Source organism: Pristiophorus japonicus, chromosome 4 (assembly GCF_044704955.1).
Source record: "Pristiophorus japonicus isolate sPriJap1 chromosome 4, sPriJap1.hap1, whole genome shotgun sequence".
Lineage (NCBI taxonomy): Eukaryota > Metazoa > Chordata > Chondrichthyes > Pristiophoridae > Pristiophorus > Pristiophorus japonicus.
Window position 1 is genome coordinate 235,635,324 of NC_091980.1, and position 17,324 is coordinate 235,652,647.

A 17,324-nucleotide genomic window follows, 5' to 3' on the forward strand; every position below is an offset into this window, starting at 1 on the left:
TCTACGCCCACCCTGCGATTGGATCCCTCCCACTCCCACAATCTCTCCAACACCCCCACTAAACCTACCTGATCTCAGTTTGGCTGCAGCCTTGTGCTGTAGGCTTTCCCGCCCGACAGGCAGCCAACCTACCAAACCAGGCTAGCTGTCGGACAGGAAACCGACAGAAAAAAATTTAAAGGGCCCAAGTTTCCACAAGAAAAAAAACGGGCGCCCCTCCGAGCTGGGCGCCCGTTTATCGCGCCTAAAAAGATCCTCGGTATTCTCCACCTACTTACAGGTCCTCTGGCCCTCGGCGCAGCCAGCACGAGCTGTGGGGGGGGCGGAGCCAGGTCCCGGCGCTGAAAACAGTGCCGGGACCTCTGCACATGCGCGCTACAGTCGGCACGCAAGTGCAGTAGCTCCAGGCGCCGAACTGTGTGGGAGGGGCCAGAAGCACGCAGCCCCTAGCCCTGGCTGAATGGCCTCACTGGGGCTGCGTGAATGAGGCTCCTCCCACGGCCAGCTCCTGCTCCCTCCCCCCGACCAGACCCGACACTTGCTCCCCCCCAGACCCGACACTCGCTCCCCCCCACCGACCAGACACCAGTGCCGCACTCCCGCCGACCAGACCCGACCCGACACCCGCTCCCCCCCACCGTCCCGACCAGACACCCGCTCTCCCCCCCCCCCCCCGCGCCCCGACCCAACACCCGCTCTCCCCCCCCGCGCCCCGAGACCCGCTCCCCCCGCCCCCCCGACTGACCCGACCCGCGCTCCTGTTCCCCGACCCGCCCCCCCCTCTATCTCTCCCTCCCTCCCCCTCTCTCTCCCTCCCTCCCCGCCTGTCTCTCTCCCTCCCTCTCTCTCTCCCTCCCTCCCTCCCCGTCTCTCTCCCTCCCTCCCTCCCTCTCTCTCTCCCTCCCTCCCTCCCTCTCTCTCTCCCTCTCTCCCCCTCCCTCTCTCCCCCTCCCTCTCTCCCCCTCCCTCTCTCCCCCTCCCGCTCAGTGGCACGAACGGCTGCAGAATTCTCCCTGGCTGAAGCACTTTCACACAGGTAGGAAGATGGTTTATTTAATCTTTTCTTGGCTTATAAATGTTTATTCAGGTTGGATTTATTTGTATAATATTTGTAGAAGTATAAATAAGGATTTATTGTCGAATTTAATGAGTTCCCTTCCCCCCCCCTCCCCCCCACCTCGTTCTGGACGCCTAATTTGTAACCTGCGTCTGATTTTTTAATGTGTAGAACAGGTTTTTTTAGTTCTACAAAAATCTTCACTGGCTCCATTCTACTTTAGTTTGGAGTACATTTTCACTGTGGAAACTTTCAAATCTGGCGTCAGTGGCCGGACACGCCTCCTTTTGAAGAAAAAATTCTGTTCTAAACTAGAACTGTTCTACCTGACTAGAACTGCAGAAAAAAAAATGTGGAGAATTGCGATTTCTAAAATAGTCCGTTCTCCACCAGTTGCTCCTAAAAATCAGGCGCGAATCATGTGGAAACTTGGGCCCATTGAATGCAGTTAAAAACGACATTCGGGAAACCCATACTTCCGGGTTTCGGGTCCATATCTCCACCCCTCCCCAGCATCAAACGAGCCTCAAATACAAGTTCAGGATGTTAACTCGGTTTCTCTTTCTATAGATGCTGTCTGACCGGCTGAGTTTCGAGTAATTTCTGTTTTTACTATTTTGTTGCCAGTATGCACAATACATAGTTCATGGATTCCAATCTGAATTATTCCATTAGATCCCTGGATAGGAATCTAAGAAATAAATGCAACACACATGAAGGCAGCATGTCCTACCACACAGAACACTGGGAAAGGAAGCCAGAGCAGGCCAAGCACAAACCAAAGAAACATATCTACAGGCCAGAATTAATTTGCAAAACAGATTCAACACTGGTACGGAGGAATTAGGGAATTAAGCTTTATAACTCGATAATCGTGGACTTCAAAGATCAACTGTTTATGCCAGGAACAGTATACTAACAGGTTATTTTTACTGCAAACCAGGAACATTTTGCTGCTCTTCTAGCTGGAATTTTGACCTCCAATTGTTCTTGTTGGACTGTGTCAATTATGTGGCAAAACAAACTAGCTTCTTTAATGTTACAATGCATTTTCTTTCTCCTCTCATGATAGGCATTTCAATCTTTAAAGCATTCATCACAAAATTTGTTGTGCTAACCATTTGGGGATCTTATATATTCAGCAGATACTGGGAGAGCCTGAAACTATGCCCTTCCACTCCATGGCAGACTTTGTTGGAATTTCAACATCTACCACCCCCTGTCCCACAACGCAAAGTAAATATTCTGATTCATAATTCTACATATTTTGACTTAGAAACATATAAACATCGAAAATAGGTGCAAGAGTAGGCCATTCGGCCCTTCGAGCCTGCACTGTCATTCAATAAGATCATGGCTGATCACTCCCTCAGTACCCCTTTCCTGCTTTCTCTCCATACCCCTTGATCCCCTTAGCCGTAAGGGCCATATCTAACTCCCTCTTGAATATATCCAATGAACTGGCATCAACAACTCTCTGCGGCAGGGAATTCCACAGGTTAACAACTCTCTGCGTGAAGAAGTTTCTCCTCATCTCAGTCCTAAATGGCCTACACCTTATCCTAAGACTAAGTCCCCTGGTTCTGGACTTCCCCAACATCGGGAACATTCTTCCCACATCTAACCTGTCCAGTCCCGTCAGAATCTTATATGCTTCTATGAGATCCCCTCTCATCCTTCTAAACTCCAGTGAATAAAGGTCCAGTTGATCCAGTCTCTCCTCATATGACAGTCCAGCCATCCCTGGAATCAGTCTGGTGAACATTCGCTGTACTCCCTCAATAGCAAGAACATCCTTCCTCAAATTAAGAGACCAAAACTGAACACAATATTCCAGGTGAGGCCTCACTAAGCCCTGTACAACTGCAGTAAGACTTCCCTGCTCCTATACTCAAATCCCCTTGCTATGAAGGCCAACATACCATTTGGCTTCTTCACTGCCTGCTGTACCTGCATGCCAACTTTCAATGACTGATGAACCATGACACCCAGGTCTCGTTGCACCTCCCCTTTTCCTAATTTGCTGCCATTCAGATAATATTCTGCCTTCATGTTTTTGCCCCAAAATGGATAACCTCACACTTATCCACATTATACTGCATCTGCCATGCATTTGCCCATTCACCTAACCTGTCCAAGTCACCCTGCAGCCTCTTAGCATCCTCCTCACAGCTCACACCGCCACCCAGTTTAGTGTCATCTGCAAACTTGGAGATATGACACTCAATTCCTTCATCCAAATCGTTAATGTATATTGTAAAGAGCTGGGGTCCCAGCACTGAACCCTGCGGCACTCCACTAGTCACTGCCTGCCATTCTGAAAAGGACCCGTTTATCCCAATTCTCTGCTTCCTGTCTGCCAACCAGTTCTCTATCCACATCAGTACATTACCCCCAATACCATGCGCTTTGATTTTGCACACCAATCTCTTGTGTGGGACCTTGTCAAAAGCCTTTTGAAAGTCCAAATACACCACATTCACTGGTTCTCCCTTGTCCACTCTGCTAGTTACATCCTCAAAAAATTCCAGAAGATTCGTCAAACATGATTTCCCTTTCATAAATCCATGCTGACTTGGACCGATCCTGTCACTGCTTTCCAAATGCGCTGCTATGTCATCCTTAATGATTAGTGGGGAAAATGTTGGAATCACTGATGTCAGGCTAAATGGTCTATAATTACCCGTTTTCTCTCTCCCTCCTTTTTTAAAAGTGGTGTTACATTAGCTACCCTCCAGTCCATAGGAACTGATTCAGAATCGATAGACTTTTGGAAAATGATTACCAATGTATCCACTATTTCTAGGGCCACTTCCCCAAGTACTCTGGGATGCAGACTATCAGGCCCCGGAGATTTATCGGCCTTCAATCCCATCAATTTCCCGAACACAATTTCCCACCTAATAAAGGATATCCTTCAGTTCCTCCTCGTCATTAGTCCCACTGTCCCCTCGTACATTCGGAAAGTTATTTGTGTCTTCCCTCGTGAAGACAGAACCGAAGTATTTGTTCAATTGGTCTGCCATTTCTTTGTTCCCCATTATAAATTCACCTGAATCCTACTGCAAGGGACCTACGTTTGTCTTCACTAATCTTTTTCTCTTCACATATTTATAGAAGCTTTTGCAGTCAGTTTTTATGTTCCCTGCAAACTTCCTCTCGTGCTCTATTTTCCCCCTCTTAATTAAACCCTTCGTCCTCCTCTGTTGAATTCTAAATTTCTCTCAGTCCTCAGGTTTGTTGCTTTTTCTAGCCAATTTATATGCCTCTTCCTTGGTTTTAACACTATCCTTAATTTCCCTTGTTAACCACAGTTGAGCCACCTTCTCCGTTTTATTTTTACTCCAGGCATGGATGTACAATTGCTGAAGTTCATCCATGTGATCTTTAAATGTTTGCCATTGTTTATCCACCGTCAACCCTTTAAGTATCCTTTTCCAGTCTATTCTAGCCAATTCACGCCTCATACCGTCGAAGTTACCTTTCCTTAAGTTCAGGACCCTAGTTTCCGAATTAACTGTGTCACTCTCCATTTTAATAAAGAATTCTACCATATTATGGTCACTCTTCCCCAAGGGGCCTCACACAACAAGATTGCTAAATAGTCCTTTCTCATTACACATCACCCAGTCTAGGATGGCCAGCTCTCTAGTTGGTTCCTCGACATATTGGTCTAAAAAAACATCCCTAATACACTCCAGGAAATCCTCCTCCACCGCATTGCTACCAGTTTGGTTAGCCCAATCAATATGTAGATTAAAGTCGCCCATGATAACTGCTGTACCTTTATTGCACACATCCCTTATTTCTTGTTTAATTCTGTCCCCAACCTCACTACTACTGTTTGGTGGTCTGTACACAATTCCCACTAGCGTTTTCTGTCCTTTGGTATTCCGCAGCTCCACCCATGCCGATTCCACATCATCCAGGCTAATGTCCCTCCTTACTGTTGCATTAATTTCCTCTTTAATGAGCAATGCCACTCCGACTCCTTTTCCTCTCTACCTATCCTTCCTAAATGTTGAATACCCCTGGATGTTGAGTTCCCAGCCTTGGTCACCCTGGAGCCATGTCTCCGTGATGCCAATTACATCATATCCGTTAACTGCTGTCTGCGCAGTTAATTCGTCCACCTTATTCCGAATACTCCTCGCATTGAGGCACAGAGCCTTCAGGCTTGTCTTTTTAACACACTTTGTCCCTTTAGAACTTTTTGTTTTTTGCCTTGGGTTTCTCTGCCCTCCACTTTTATTATTCTCCTTTCTATCTTTTGCTCCTGCCTCCATTTTATTTCCCTCTGTCTCCCTGCATAGGTTCCCAGCCCCCTGCCATGTTAGTTTAACTCCTCCCCAACAGCACTAGCAAACACTCCCCCTAGGGCATTGGTTCCAGTCCTGCCCAGGTGCAGACAGTCCGGTTTGTACTGGTCCCACCTCCCCCAGAACCAGTTCCAATAACCCAGGAATTTAAATCCCTCACTTTTGCACCACTGCTCAAGCCACGTATTCATCTGAGCTATCCTGCGATTCCTACTCTGACTAGCACGTGGCACTGGTAGCAATCCTGAGATTACTACTTTTGAGGTCCTATTTTTTAAATTTAGCTCCTAGCTCCCTAAATTCATCTTGTAGGACCTCATCCCATTTTTTACCTATATCGTTGGTACCTATATGCACCGCGACAACTGGCTGTTCACCCTCCCTTTTCCGAATGTCCTGCACCCGCTCAGAGACATCCTTGACCCTTGCCCCTTGCACCAGGGAGACAACATACCATCCTGGAGTCTCGGTTGCGGCTGCAGAAACGCCCATCTATTCCCCTTACAATCGAATCCCCTATCACTATCGCTCTCCCACTCTTTTTCCTGCCCTCCTGTGCAGCAGAGCCACCCATGGTGCCATGAACTTGGCTGCTGCTGCTCTCCCCTGATGAGTCGTCCCCCTCAACAGTACCCAAAGCGATATATCTGTTTTGCATGGGGATGACCACAGGGGACCCCTGCACTACCTTCCTTGCACTGCTCCTCCTGTTGGTCACCCATTTACTATCTGGCTGTGTACCCTTTACCTGCAGTAAGACCAACTCGCTAAACGTGCTATTCACGTCATTCTCAGCATCGTGGATGCTCCAGAGTTCATCCACCCGCAGCTCCAGGGCCGCAATGCGGTCTGTCAGGAGCTGGAGGCAGATGCACTTCCCGCACACATAGTCGTCAGGGACACCGGAAGTGTCCCTGACTTCCCACATAGTACAGGAGGAGCACAACACGTGTCCGAGCTCTCCTGCCATGACTTAACCCTTAGATAAACTTAATTTGGCAACAACAATGCTAAATGTTACTTACTGATAAAGAAAAGAAAAAGAAAAACTACATACCAATCACCAGCCAATCACTTACCCCCCTTGGCTGTGACGTCACCTTTCGATTTCTTTCTAATTCTTTTGGCCTCCCTGCTGCAGCTGCACCAGCTGGCCCCTTGTAGGCTGCTCGCCTCCCGAACTCCCGCCACTCCCCAGACTGTTTGCTGATGGGCCTTTTGTAGGACGCTCGCCTCTCGAACTCCTGCCTCTCGACACTCCCCAGACTGCTCGCTGACCGGCCTCTTGTAGGCCGCTCGCCTCCTGAACTCCCGCCTCTCAACGCTCCCCGGACTGCTCAGACGGGCTTTTTGTAGGCCGCTCGCCTCCCGAACTCCTGCCTCGCCGATGCTCCGACTTGTATTGAATAAGTTTTCAATTGTTGTGAAAAAGCAGTGTGTCCTGTAAGAGTGATGCATTCCCCAAGAGTCACCAACAGAATTTTTTTAAAGAATAAATTATACTTTGAGCAATGCCAAAGGAATTATGTTATCATCTCAACAGTAATTATTTTGGTGGGGAAAAATAGTACATGAAGGCAGCAGGTCCTACCATACAGAACATTGGGAAAGGAAGCCAGAGCAGGCCAAGCACAAACCCCCAAGAAACATATGGGGAGCCAATTCGAGTCGAGAAGGAATTTCTTCTCCCAGAAGGTTGTGAATCTGTGGAATTCTCTGCCCAATGAAGCAGTTGAGGCTAGCTCATTGAATGTATTCAAATCACAGATAGATAGATCTTTAACCAATAAGGGAATTAAGGGTTATGGGGAGCGGGCGGGTAAGTGGAGCTGAGTCCACGGCCAGATCAGCCATGATCTTGGGGAATGGCGGAGCAGGCTCGAGGGACTAGATGGCCTACTCCTGTTCCTAATTCTTATGTTCTTACGTTCTTGTATCTATAGGCCAGAATTAATTTGCAAAACAGATTTAATACTGGCACAGTCAGTTGTGGCTCAGTGGGTAGTATACTTGCCTCTGAGTCAGAAGGTTGTGGATTCAAGTCCCACTCCAGGGACTTGAGCACAATACAAATCTAGGCTGATACTCCAATACAGTGCTGAGGGAGCACTGCACTGTCGAAGGTGCTGTCTTTCAGAGGAGACGTTAAACAGAGGTCCCATCTGCTCTCTCAGGTGGACGTAAAAGATCCCACGACACTATTTCGAAAAAGAGCAGGGGAGTTATCCCCGATGTTATGCCCAATATTTATCCCTCAATCAACATAAAAAAAAACAGATTACTTGTATCTGGTCATTATCACATTGCTGTCTGTGGGAGCTTGCTTGTGCGCAAATTGGCTGCTGCATTTTCTACATTACAACAGTGACTACACTCCAAAAGTACTTCATTGGCTGTAAAGTGCTTTGAGACGTCCGGTAGTCATGAAAGGCGCTATATAAATGCAAGTCTTTCTTTCTTTACAGCTTCTTCAGCATCAGTACATCGTGGCATTTTTAATGAAGCAAGTATTTTTGATAACACTGAGCAGCCCTTGAAATGTTCTGTACACAGATTTATGGTGAACTGTATAAGTACATCATACTACCAATGCCAATATAAATATTCTTTCAACTGAATGTGAGGTATATTATTCATTTGTTTGAAATTGCAATCCCTGTTCACAAATGCTTACTCTTAATTAAAGATATCTACAATACTATACTACTAGCTCTAACTAAATACCTTTCTCTTCATAAACCATCATAAATGTTCAAAACTTAATAGACTCAAATGGGAGGTTTCCTTATGAATGCTAGTTACAGTACCTGTACTAATTTTATGGTGCCAGAAGTCAGTTTCAAACTGTAGCTGGACCACAGTTGGCACTTATCAATCCTCATAATTAAGAAAATTAACTGCATATGGTTTCAAAAGACAGACTTGTATTTAGATAGCACCTCATCATCTCTCACAAAACATGTCAACAAATTAATTACTTAGTACACAAACAGTTATGAAAGTAAAAGGGCAGCAGCCATTCTCTACACAGCCAAACACCCTGAAAGGCAAACCAAGATGGAAAACCCAGTTAATTTGTTTTTTGGTGGTACTGTTTAAGAGGAATGATGGGCAGAACACTGTGAAACCTTATGCTGTTATTCAAATCAGGCCATGGGACTTTTAAGGTACACCTGAACCACTGAAACATGCAAACTTGGTTGAGTGGCTGAACCAAATAACACTTCAAACACTGCATCGCTCCCTATTACTGAACTGGAGTGTTTGGTTTTGAGCTCACATTCCTAGTATGAGGCACAACTCCAAAATCTTCTAACTAAATGGTGAGAATACTATAAATTAATCTCAGGGACAGTCTTGCATCGGTGCAAATTTAGACAGAGATGGCACCTCTCAAAGTAAACTACCATCAGAACTCAACATGCAAAGCGTCCTTTGTATTTACCACTTCAGCAACCCACGCAAGACCACATGTCAAGGTCCCAATGCTTGCAAAAAAGAAATTCTGCTCGCTGCCGCCATGCATTTATAAAGCACCTTTAATGTAGCAAAATGTCCCATGGTGCTTTGACTTGTTCTGGCAGGGCTTATCCCCAATGTCAGTATAGGTCCCCGTTATTGTTCTGGTAAACCTTCTCTGTACCGTCTCTATGGCCTTGACATCCTTCCTAACATGCAGTGCCTACACAATTCTGAGGTCTAACTAGTGATTTGTAAAGGTTTAGCATGACTTCCTTGTTTTTTCTATTCAATGCCCCAATTTACAAAGCCAAGAATCCCATACGCTTTCTTAACAACCTTATCAACTTGCCCTGCCACCTTCAAAGATTTGTGAATATATATAGCCCCAGGTCCCCCTACTCTTGCATCCCCCTCAAAATAGTATCATTTAGATTATACTGCCGCTCTATGTGCTTCTGAAGTCTGCTAATATCCTCCTCACTACTTATTATGCTGCAAAGTTTTGTGTCATCCACAAACTTTGAAAATGCCATGCAGGCTACTTATTCCCACTTATAGTACACCTGAAGTATCTGAAATGCATCACAGCTCCAGCAATATTTTAGGATACTGCAATATTTTGCATTCATCTGCATGATCTGTATGGCATTCTTTTTAAACTAGTTTGTTATATCACTATAATGTTAAATGTAATTTAATTAGTCCCAGAAAAATGCTGCATTTTTGACAACATTTAAAACAGCAGATATTGAATCCAGACTCATTGCATATTAACCTGGTAGATTAATTAATAGACAATAAGGGTTGTCATGTATATCTTAAACAATTAATGCCATTGTGATCAAATGGTTTTGCTACCACATCTAAACAGCTAGACAGCAGTTCATTCAATGCGCTCAGCGCAATTCCCCAACACATTTAAAGGAGGGGTCTTTTCTCTCCCTCTCACAGACACATGATGGAAAGATACATTAACTCAATTGCAAGTTTAAATTAAGCACTACCAAAGTTTTAGAACCAATGGGCTGGACCTTCCATTAGGGGGCCATCGGCCCAAAAAATAGACGATGTTCCAACGATGTGGGACGTCTCTGCCTTGCTGATCGGCGGCACATCGCCCATTTTTTTTGCAATTTTCCACTCGGTCTTACCCCGGCGATGTCAAATGCACGATGTGATTTTTGCGCCCATCTAAAACGGAAGTGAAAAAAAAAGCTTCCCAAGCAACGGTAGTGAGCGCATGTGTGAGGTTTTTTTTGGCCGCGTTTTGAGAGGTCAGGGGTCATCACGCATGCTCAGAAGCAGAGGGAGGGTCAGAGAGAGAGAGAGAGAGGAAAAGAAGTCTTATGATTATCAGTTCAGCTTGTGTATGGAGATTAACTTTTATTTAATTTTTGAAAGAATAGCCGTTTGTAAGTTATTTACCACAGAAAATTACCCTAACCCTTTAATAGAAAAATTAATCATTTTACAAAATAAGATAATGGAGGCCGAATTGGACCGTAAAAGGGCTAAGCCCTTCAGCGAGGAGGCGAACGGGGCTCTAGTGAGCGGCAGGTGGTTGGACTTAACACGGGGTGGGCAGGGGAAACTTCCACCCTGTGCATACCGTCGCATATGGGCAGAGATTGCCAACGTGGTGACTTGGTGTCCAATGAAGTGCGGACTCCGGACCAGTGCCGCAAAAGATGGAACAGCTTGCTGTCAGCAGCCAGAGTAAGTTGCATTTTATATTGTGCAATATTGTTCATATTCAATGCAAGGTTCTAATTGAACATTGAATTATGTCAATCTGAAATGTTTATTACCAAGTCAATTAGCTTATGCCATGCAATGTTATCTCATCACTTACAGAAGAAGATTTCACTAAATAGAGCCGAGCAAAGGAGGACAGACGGAGGCTCGGCTCAGCTTCAAACATTTAGTGAATACGAGGAGCTTGCAGTGACCCTAGTGGGGCCTGACAGCTGTTCGGTCACAACCCGTGGTGTGGCCGAACCCACCTTCGAGACTCGTGAATAATGGGAACTGTGCAATCAAACATTATCAAATACATCTTTAAAATATCTTAGATACTCTTGTAATGTCTTTCAATGATGATGCTTTATGATAATGCTTTATGACTTTTGAGGTATTCATGATTCATCAATGAGGTCATGTCAGCTCTGTTGAACCATTGTGCATATGGGGTATTGAAAATTAGTTATATGTATTGGGTTATTGAAAAAGTGGTATGTATTGATATGTATGTTTAATAATAATGAGCGCTGTTAATTTCCTATTAAGTTGTATTTAAATGTTTATAAATGTTTAGAAACGTAATTTGTATCTTTAAGGTCAAGTGTCGGTGGAATCAGAACCAGGGACATCAACGAGCTGGCAGGAGGAAGAGGAGGAAAACACGTAAACTGTGGAGGAAGAGCAGGAGGTGGAGGAGGAGGAAGATGACCTTTGGGGGGGGGGGGGGGGGGAGAAACAACCTGCGGCCATCTCAAGTGAGATGGAAGAGGCACCAGGACCAAGCGGTGTACAGGTGGTGACGCCAAGGCGTGAAATTTTGCCAACGCCGACTCCACGGAGGTCGGGTCAGCGGGGTGGGCAATCGCCTACTGTGGAGGGCCAGACAGAGAGCTTGCTATCCCTGTGCAGGGAGATGGTTGCAAACGGTCGCGACTTTATCCAGGGTTTCGCGGGTTTCTTCGCAAACTGAAACCAGTTCTCCGCAAGCTGGAGCAAGTTCTCCGAGAACTGGAGCTAGTTTCCGACAACCTGGAGCGAGTTCAGCACGAACTTCTCCAACTGGTCTTCCGTGCAGTCACAGACAGCACGGGAGACGTGGAGGCAATTCGTGAGCATATCGCCGCAACCACTGCCCTTCGGCATGCGTTGTTGACTGCACACGGCGCTACACCCCAAGATTTCGTGTCAGCTCACAGCGAGACCCCGAGCACGCAAGCGAGTATGGAGGACACCGTTCCTCCGGACTCGTAAGTCGTGCCTCAGGCTTCAACTTCCTCTCCTTCATCTCCACCATGACAGAAAGTCTTGCCATCCCACACTGCACAACGTCTTGGTGTCGGTCAGCGTAGACCAAAACAGGCGGGTGGGGTAAGAACACAGGGCAGGAAAGGACCTGGAGGGAAATGTGGCCGCAGGTGGGGGGGGGGGGCATTGTTTAGCAATGTTTACTTGTTTAATTTTTGAATAGTTATTGTAAATTGTTATCGTTATGGTTGTCTTAATGTTAATTGTTATCGTTATCGTTATCGTTATATTTAATTCGTTGGGATTTGAAGGGAAGGGTGGGGAGGGAGGGTGTTAGTTTATTAAAATTAGTTTTATTTTTTGTGAATAAAAACCTTTTTGAATTCAACAATTTTTTGTGTGTCTTCTATCTTAGTTACATTAGTTAACAAATTTACAGTTGTTCATCCTTATTTGTTTATTCTCTTACTGTAGCAGTGTTTTCCTTAAACTTTATTTAAACCATGAATGCCGATGATAAGCCAGTACAGGCAAAACAACAATGAGAGCCCCACGCAAATGAAACTTTTGATTAACCATAACTGTAAATGAACATCTAAAAATCCACAATGATAGTTGATGCAAAGCGTTCATTAATTAGCTGCTGACGCAAAAGCTTAGCGGCTATGTAACTGTTCCTGGTTACTGGTCTTCGGGAGCGGGGTGGTGATCCCGGTGCTAGATCGCCAGGCTGATTGCGCTCCCCTATGTCCTCTTCTGCCTCTTCCTCTTCGCTGGCTGGTTCTTCTGTCTCCCCTCCTTCTGGAGGTGGACCTGCAGCCCGATCTGCCATTACTTGTCCTCTTCTTATAGCTAGGTTATGCAGCATGCAACACACCACAATAAACTCTGCGACTTGGTCAGGGTGGTACTGTAGGCTGCCTCCAGAATGATCCAGGCATCTGAAGCGCTGCTTTAGGACTCCAACTGTCTTTTCAACGATGTTGTGAGTCGCTATGTAACTTTCATTATACCGTTTCTGTGCTTTAGTGACAGGATTATGCAGAGGGATCATCAGCCAACTGGCAAGGCCATATCCTTTATCCCCCAGCATCCAACCGTGACCTACTGGCTGATTGACAAACAGGTCAGGGATAGCACTTTCACATAGGATGTGCGCTTCATGGATGCTGCCAGGAAATGTAGCATTTACTGTCAGAATTGTTTGATTGTGGTCGACAACAAGCTGCACATTTAGTGAGTGGAACCCCTTTCTGTTATGAAACACCTCCGCATTCTTTAAGGGTGTTTTCAGGGTTTTCAGTCTATTGCTGCCTGCACCTTGAGGAAGTCTGCTATTCTCGAGAAACCCAAAGCCCTCTCGGTCTGTGCCTCCCTGATCATTGGGAAGCTTATGAAGTCCATCCTGCGAGCATAAAGGGCTTCAGTCACCTGTCGAATGCAGCAGTGTGTAGCATGCTGAGAGATATGGCAGATGTCGCCAGCTGAAGCCTGAAAAGATCCCGATGCATAGAAGGCTAGGGCAGCAGTAACCTTCACCTCAATGGACAGTGCGGTTCTGATGGTGCTGGAAGGCTGCAGATCACCCTTAACAAGTTGACATATCTCATCGATGACCTCCTTCTGGAATCGCAGCCTCCTAAGACAAACATTTTCAGACAAGTTCAGGTTAGATTGCTTTTCCAAGTACCTTTGTTGGCTATACAATCTCCTCCTCTGTCTTTGTCTCCGTCTACGCATTACTGTGCCACCTCTTCGATTGATCCTTTCAGTAACCAGTGTGTGAGAGTTGCAATTAAAGGCAGGTAAAGCATAGGCCCCATATCACTATCAATAATTACTTTCATAAATTTAATTAATTACTCTATACTCTCTATCACTGTACTCTGCACTCTCTAGGCTGTATATACCAGTCAGCTTGATAGGCCCCAACAATATCAGTAAATAATTTCACTATGTAAAAGCTATTTACAAAATAACTTGATAATACCTCTTTATATTCCCTGTTCCAATATTCTGAGTACAATTATCTTTAAATTAACTCTCTAAATAACTCACAACTAAGCCTCCACTCTTCCTCCGAACTTCAAAATGGCGTCCGTAGTGCCCATTTCCTTCTCTTATGCCCAGTAAAAGCAACTATTTCTCAGCACTCTTTTGGGCCTTGCATCGGCCCAGCAAAGTGCATGCTAGGTACCGAAACTTGGGATGGGCCTTGTGTGGGCGATCATCTCGGCGATCAAAGTGGAAACTTAGGCACTTGTTTTTCCGGCGATGTTTTGGGACTCGTATCCACTTTTTGCTCAAATTAGGCGATAGAGGTCCATTTTGGGCAATAGATGGGCCATAGATGGGCGATGTGAAGTGGAAAGTCCAGCCCAATAACTTTAAAAAAAAACGCTGATGAACTTCTCACTACAGAACCTATTCACAACCTACTAGAAAATCCCTTATGCACTTATCCATTATTGTTACTCGACAGTCTGGTGTCTTTAAACAGACATTCTCCAGTTCCAAATGCCTGTCAAACTCAGTATGTAAGAAATTCAAGACTATACAGCTTTATGAATATAATATTTCTAAGACATTGGGGTCTTCTCAGAAAGCAGCTGCAACACTAAACACGTTATGGCAGACATCTTGAAATTCAGAGGTAGTATTTGATTTAACTGCCAGAATTCTAAACATTATAAAGCAATATATGTACTTTTCTCAGCATCTCTCAATCAACCGAGTTACGTTTTTAATGCTTTAAAATAACTGGTGTCAGTCATGGCTCAGTTGGTAAGACTTTCGCCTCGGAGTCAGACAAATGTGGCTCCACAGACTTGAGCACAAGATCTAAGCTGACACTATCACGGGAGTGTTGCACTATCAGAGGTGCCATCTTTCAGATGAGACGTTAAACTGAGGCCCCGTCTGCACTCTCAGGTGGACGTAAAAGATCCCATGGCACTATTTCAAAGAAGAGTTAGGAAGATCTCCCCAGTGTCCTGGCCAATACTTACCCCTCTTTTAGTGATGTTGGTTAAGGTTATCTAGTTGTTATCACATTGTTATTTGTGGGACTTTGCTGTGTGCAAATTGGCTGCCACGTTTTCATACCTTACAGCAGTGACAACAAGAGCGGCAGCCGTTCTGCTGAGAAAGGCGGCGGCGAACAGAGAAGCAGTGGGGGGGGGGGGGGGGCGTCGAGAGGGAGAGCGCAAGAGAGAGAGAGGCGAGAGAGTGCGGGGGATAAAAGGGAGAGCGGGGGATAAAAGAGAGAGAGAGAGAGAGAGAGGCGCTGGGGAGAGAGCGAGAGAGCGAGAGAGCGAGAGATGGGCACTGGGTAGACAGAGAGAGAGAGAGAGAGAAGGAAAAGCAGGCTGCGGGAGAGAGGCAGAGAGAGAAATGTAAATGTAGATTCTTTTCTCTCAATCTGGTTCAGCAAAATTACTGAAACGAATACCGTTTGTGCTTTAAACAAAGCAAGCTTTTATTTAAAAAGCAAATCCCGATCGGGGACTTTATCAGACAGAAGGAATGCAAATCTGTTCGAATGCACCCACTTCCTACGGACAAAGTGACGTTACATTGTAAAGGGACGATGGTTATACATTTTCGGCAAAAGATAACAAGATAGGGCTAGAGTGACATCCTAGTTCAGCCTATCTCTTTGGATCCCTCTTTCCCTTTGTCCACTCATAAGCCGACCTAAGTATGGTCTGATTTTAAACAAAGACCTTCTGTTAATGTTTCAGGTTAATAACATGATTTAATAAGACCTTGAGGTTTTTCTGCAAGCTGTGGGTTTTGTTTCAATACGTGTTAGTGTTGTAACATTTCGCAGTCTCGAGTCTGAGATGTCATGGCTATTCCTCCATGAATTCTTTGTTAGCTTATACTGTCCCTATACAATTCCCACATTCTCAACTTCAATGTCTCTATACATTTTTAAACATTCACATTGAGAAAGAGAGAGAGAGAGAGAAAGAGAAAGAGAGAGATAGGCACTGGGGAGAGAGAGAGAGAGAGAGACAGAGACGCGCTGGGGGAGGGAGAGAGGAAGTGAGAGGGAGAGAGAGCGCTCTGGGGGAGGGAGAGAGAGTGGGAGGTGCTGGGGGAGGGAGAGAGAGAGAGAGAGAGAGAGAGAGAGAGAGAGAGAGAGAGAGAGGGGGGGGAAGAGAGAGAGGGGGGGGAGAGCGAGAGAGAGCGGGGGGAGTGCGAGAGAGAGCTGGGGGAGAGCGAGAGAGAGCGGGGGGAGAGCGAGAGAGAGCGGGGGGAGAGCGAGAGAGAGCGGGGGGAGAGCGAGAGAGAGCGGGGGGAGAGCGAGAGAGAGCGGGGGGAGAGCGAGAGAGAGCGGGGGGAGAGCGAGAGAGAGCGGGGGGAGAGCGAGAGAGAGCGGGGGGAGAGCGAGAGAGAGCGGGGGGAGAGCGAGAGAGAGCGGGGGGAGAGCGAGAGAGAGCGGGGGGAGAGCGAGAGAGAGCGGGGGGTGAGCGAGAGAGAGGGGGGGAGAGCGAGAGAGAGGGGGGGGGAGAGCGAGAGAGAGCGGGGGTAGAGCGAGAGAGAGCGGGGGTAGAGCGAGAGAGAGCGGGGGGAGAGCGAGAGAGAGGGGAGGAGAGCGAGAGAGAGGGGGGGGAGAGCGAGAGAGGGGGGGGAGAGGCGCGCTGGGCGAGAGAGGGAGAGTGAGGCGCGCTGGGCGAGAGAGGGAGAGTGAGGCGCGCTGGGCGAGAGAGGGAGAGTGAGGCGCGCTGGGCGAGAGAGGGAGAGTGAGGCGCGCTGGGCGAGAGAGGGAGAGTGAGGCGCGCTGGGCGAGAGAGGGAGAGTGAGGCGCGCTGGGCGAGAGAGGGAGAGTGAGGCGCGCTGGGCGAGAGAGGGAGAGTGAGGCGCGCTGGGCGAGAGAGGGAGAGTGAGGCGCGCTGGGCGAGAGAGGGAGAGTGAGGCGCGCTGGGCGAGAGAGGGAGAGTGAGGCGCGCTGGGCGAGAGAGGGAGAGTGAGGCGCGCTGGGCGAGAGAGGGAGAGTGAGGCGCGCTGGGCGAGAGAGGGAGAGTGAGGCGCGCTGGGCGAGAGAGGGAGAGTGAGGCGCGCTGGGCGAGAGAGGGAGAGTGAGGCGCGCTGGGCGAGAGAGGGAGAGTGAGGCGCGCTGGGCGAGAGAGGGAGAGTGAGGCGCGCTGGGCGAGAGAGGGAGAGTGAGGCGCGCTGGGCGAGAGAGGGAGAGTGAGGCGCGCTGGGCGAGAGAGGGAGAGTGAGGCGCGCTGGGCGAGAGAGGGAGAGTGAGGCGCGCTGGGCGAGAGAGGGAGAGTGAGGCGCGCTGGGCGAGAGAGGGAGAGTGAGGCGCGCTGGGCGAGAGAGGGAGAGTGAGGCGCGCTGGGCGAGAGAGGGAGAGTGAGGCGCGCTGGGCGAGAGAGGGAGAGTGAGGCGCGCTGGGCGAGAGAGGGAGAGTGAGGCGCGCTGGGCGAGAGAGGGAGAGTGAGGCGCGCTGGGCGAGAGAGGGAGAGTGAGGTGCTTTCTCCGCCCAT